Below are 5,182 nucleotides of genomic sequence, written 5' to 3'. Positions count from 1 at the left end.
AGCAAAAGAAAAATATTAAAAGGAATGTATAATTTATTTGGGTATACATACTTCAGATGATTTTTTCATCATGGCATTGAAGCATCAAAAATGTTCGGAGTTTCACTGACTTACCATTTCCAGTGTTTTGGGGTACACAAATAAAATTGATAGTAAGTTTTTGCTCTTACGGAGCACTGTCGACAATACCAATACCGCTTTCCTTTTGCCCATATGCTGGCTTCGTCTCTCCATCCTATTAAAGAAAATCCCAACTTCAGAAGGCATTTATTGACTCACTCACCCACTCAATCAGTCAGTAAGACAATAAATATTTACTGTGTTTATCAAATCATAAGCACATTCCTGGGAGAAACTGATACTATAAATAAGGCAGATTCATCCTTAGAGTAGAGGGGGTTAAGATATATCGAAAGGAATAATTCACCGGTTCTACAATGGAAGTGAATAAGGACAGTGAGGGCACGAGGGAGAACAGGGGCTCTCCTGGGAAGCTCGGGGAATGCTGCAAAGATAGGGCCAGATTTGGAGGGACAGACAGAGGTGTGAAGGGTTTCTAGACAGGGCAGTGTGAGCAAAAGGACGAGGCAAGAAACAAAGTGGCAAATGAGGGACAGCCACGTAATGTGGTCAAAATGGAATATGGTTAGAAGGCGTGGGATGGGCAGAGAACATGGAGGAATCGGGCCACCCACAAAAGACATGTGTCATGCTAGAACATGAGTTTCCCCTTCATGTAATGGAGACTCACTCAACAAGAGGATAAGTTAGATTATCACAGATACACTTTAGAAAGGTCACTCAGGCATCACTGTAAAGATGAATGGACATGGAAAGGGTGACAAGAAAGAAGTATTTGAAAATCATAGGTCAGAAAGTGAATGACAGTAATAAGATATGGAAAGTGGTGAGCAGGTAGAAAACGTACAACGTGGTGAGAGCCTGGATTTGTCTTGGAAGGAGGGCTGGGGCGCTTCAGGGTTGGTCTGATTCACTGGGTGTTAGTTACTAGGGTGGGGAACACAGTAGATCACAAAGAGTCAGAAAGGGACGGGGACAATGTATTTAGATGGTGACATTTCAAACTTGAGGCTCCTGAGGGATGTGGAAGACAGATCTGGATAAATACATTTGGAACAGGAATATATGACCTTACTCAGGAAAAGCATATGGGGTTAATGAAAATACACTAAATGGATGGATTTAAATAATGAAAACCTATACAGAACTCTGAATTTTGAAAATAAAAGCAAGAGGTGGGGGGAAACATGAGATTCAACTTTTCATTTCCATATTTCAATATTTGAAGGACATACGATATACTATTATTACTATAAGCCAATATTTATTTCTGGAATATTACAGTAATCTGCATTTTTAAGTTAAAAAAGATTTAATTCTAGAACACCAATTCAAGATACTGCAAGAAAGCTTCTTTTTAAAATTAATCTTTAAAGTTTTAAACTGCACAAGAGGAATGCTTATGAGACTGCAGAATTATGAGGCATTCCTAAGTACTACTCTCATGGAAGAAAGAAATGTAAAACCCTCCATAAAAATCTCACGTGGTTTTCTCATACCCATGTAAGCAACATACTCATCGCTCTAATTTCCTGTTTACATAATAGAGGATGGTAGTTAAAAATAGGAGAAAACATTATAAACAAAATAAAGCTATGACCCAAGATGAAGATTTCAAAATCTTTACATACATTTACAATTCTCATGCAGGACCAAAGAATCACATGAGGAGTGGAGAAAGGATTACAAAATCAAGTCTGCAGAATTCTTGAAGTTTAAAGATGAATAAATTTATGTGCAAGGTATAACAACTGTGCATATTAAAGTTAATAAAGTTCCCCTAGAATAACATAAACTGTCCCCACTGCTGGAGACTTAAAGGAAAAATTATCTTCCAGTGCTGATTTTGTATACTCTAAGGGCAGTCTTCCCTCCTTTATAATTCTATGATTAAAAGGAGTTTATTCTAGAAAAAAATCATTAATTCTCATTGCATTCATGTGGTATATACTACATGTAAATATTATCGGCACAGAAAAATCAGAATATTCCCAGAAATAAATAACTTCTGCATTTATTTCTTCAAGAGGATTATAGCTCAATATTTATGTTCTTATTTAATGACTGCAACCAATTAAGTACCTCCATTTAAAACCAGAAGTTATAATTAAATCATCAACTAAAATGCTTATTCATTTCTCTCTCTTTATTGTCAAACAGATCTAAAACAGCTATCAAGATTATATCAAACAGTAAGATAAAAAGTTAAGTAAATACAAGTTAGAAGCTTTAAAGAAGAAACAAAAGAGTCAAAAATTCATAATTCATAAAAATCTGATAAGGCCTAAAATATACTTCACTTTGCACTATCTGAAAAAACAGGTATTACTAGATTATATACAGCACTTTACTAAATTTCTTTTCTCTTTTTTCAGAGTCTCACCAGGTCACCCTGGTTAGAGTGCCATGGCATGACAGCTCACAGCAACCTCAAACTCTTGGGCTTAAGTGATTTTCTTGCCTCAGCCTCCCAAGTAACTGGGACTACAGGCGCCTGCCACAATACCCGGCTATTTTTTTGTTGCAGTTGTTTACTTGGCCCAGACCGGGTTTGAATCCACCACCCAGTGGTGTACCACTGTGCTACCGGCACTGAGCCACACTTTACTAAATTTAAAAGAAGTAAGGATTGGCTCAGCGCCTGTAGCTCAAGCAGCTAAGGTGCTAGCCACATATTCCAGAGCTGGTGGGTTGGAATCCGTGGGGTCCAGGCAAACAACAGTGACAACTATAACCAAAAATAGTCAGGCGTTGTGGTGGGTGCCTGTAGTCCCAGCTGGTTGGGAGGCTGAGGCAAGAGACTCACTTAAGCCCAAGAGTTGGAGGTTGCTGTGAGCTGTGATGCTGTGGTACTCTACCCAGAGTGACAGCTTGAGACAGCTTGAGAGTCTGTGTCAAATAAAAAAGAAAAGAAAAGAAGTAAGAATTAAATCAGGTGTCCTCAAACTACAGCCTGCAGGCCACATGCAGCCCACTGAGGACATTTATCTGGTCCGCCGGGTGTTTTTGCCTCCGCTGCCTGTCCTGCTTAACAGCCAACTCGTCCTGGGGCCGCAGTCCAGCCCTCCAACAGTCTGAGGGACAGTGAACTGGCCCCCCTGTTTAAAAAGTTTGAGGACCCCTGGATTAAATGTTCCTTCTTTTTGTAATTGTTTTTACTTGATACATAATAGATGTACATATTTGGGCAGACATACCATGATTTGATACACTCACAGAATCATAGAAATGTAACCGGGATATGCCTCATAGTAAATATTTACCTTTTCTTTATGGCATATTTATTCTCTTATAGCTGTTTTTAATTGCATAACATATCAATGTTAATTATAGTCACCCTTAACTATTCTTTCCATTCTTCTTTAAAACCATCTCTAAGTCATTCAGAAGAATTTGAGCCTCTTTTTTAATGCCTGCCTTTCTTTTCCTAATTTGCATGAAAAATAATTTCTATCATATCTTGTAGAGAGTTCCTGCTCTCATTTAACCCCACCATTTCTGTTGTCTTTTTATAATACTCTCCGCCCTCATGACTCTCTTACTCAGTATTATATTCATCTGACCCTTTTCAAGGAACTCTTCCCTTTCTTCTCTATCCTCATTTCCATATTCGTTGAGCTGTTTTTTTGAGTTGCTTCCTAATGCTTTCCTAAGAATTGTTTACTGACTTCAACATTAACAAATCTCAACGCTGTTCATATTTCTTCCTGGTTATTACATTCATGCTCTATTCTGATCCCAGGACGTCCATTTCTTTCTAGGATCCTTGTTAGCATTATGAGAATGGGGGGATGGCATATGAAAAACCCAAGGGGGAGAAAAGTTTTTGAAATAATAACTCGCCTTTCTAAGACCACAGCTTGCCAAAGATGTCAAGGAAGGCTTCAGACAAGAGTCAGGTGGCAGAAAGGAAGGATCCAGGGAGCTCTGGACTGATGCTGTAGAAAAACTTCCCAACGTGGTTTCATTTGGATAACCAGAAATCTTCTCTTCAGACGAGTTCCTCTGTTCTGTTATTACAGAGCCATATTTTGTTTCTACTGCAGTAAAAAGAAAGTAAAGGATATATGAAAATATTTGTAATGAAGACCCAGTGAATAACACAAAAATAGATAATCTTTAAAGAACTTACAATTTTTTCTGGATTGCTGAGAAACGGTAACTAAGTTTGTTAAGCTTGGTTGTGGAACATCCTACAACAAAAACCAGCTTTAAGAATAAAAAGTATCAAATAGGTAAAATAGTTATAATATTCACCATTGACATATGATCTAAATATATGATCTAACATGGAAGCGGAGGTTTTGGAGTCACGTAGATGTAGAGTGACTCAATTCTGTCATGTACTAACCTAATCCTTCTCGTGGGGGAAGATTACGTGAGATGGTGCAGATGTCCTCACAAGGTGACTCCCTTTACCGATAATTCCACAAATTCTATAATACACAGTAGATTATTTACTGAACCAAAATAACCTAGTTAACGGAGAGCATTGTTACAATCACTGTTAGTAAGAAAGGTCAATTAATCAAATTTGAGTTATGTTTTGAAATGTGTTTGTATGATTTACGTTTGGATCAATTATCTTTTGCAGGGAGCATTTAGTTTTTAGTAGTAACTTATTTAAATGGGTTGGCACTGCAAATCGTGTAAGTTCCTTCTATTATGTTTGTCAAAAAGCCAAAGATAAATGACTGCATAAATCCAGGTCCTTCGGTGGAAGAGGGGTCAGCGAGTGACGAATGAAAGCCACACATAGCTACTGCGCAGAAAGCCGCGGCTAAATGTGCAGACAGCGAAGCCAGAGGCGCGCGGAAAGAGCCGGCCAGAGCCGATGCATTCTGCACGCCAAGATTTAGGCTGGGCGAATCATTCCGAAGAGGTGCGGAGAGGAAAACAACAAACAAAAGGAGATGTGGTTTCGGGGGAAGTGACTCAGACCGGCGCCAGCCCTGACCCCAGCCGCGGAGGGGCCAGGGGGAGGCTGCCGGAAGGGAAGGACGCGGTGGGGACGCGGTGGGACCGCGTGGGGACGAGGAGGAGACGCACTGGGGATGAGGAGGGGACGCGGTGGGGAAGCGAGGGCGACGCGGGGGGGGGG

Source organism: Otolemur garnettii, unplaced genomic scaffold (genome assembly GCF_000181295.1).
Source record: "Otolemur garnettii isolate 467f Iridium unplaced genomic scaffold, OtoGar3 scaffold00136, whole genome shotgun sequence".
NCBI lineage: Eukaryota > Metazoa > Chordata > Mammalia > Primates > Galagidae > Otolemur > Otolemur garnettii.
The sequence above is the reverse complement of the archived record's forward strand: the minus strand, read 5'-3'. Positions refer to the sequence as shown.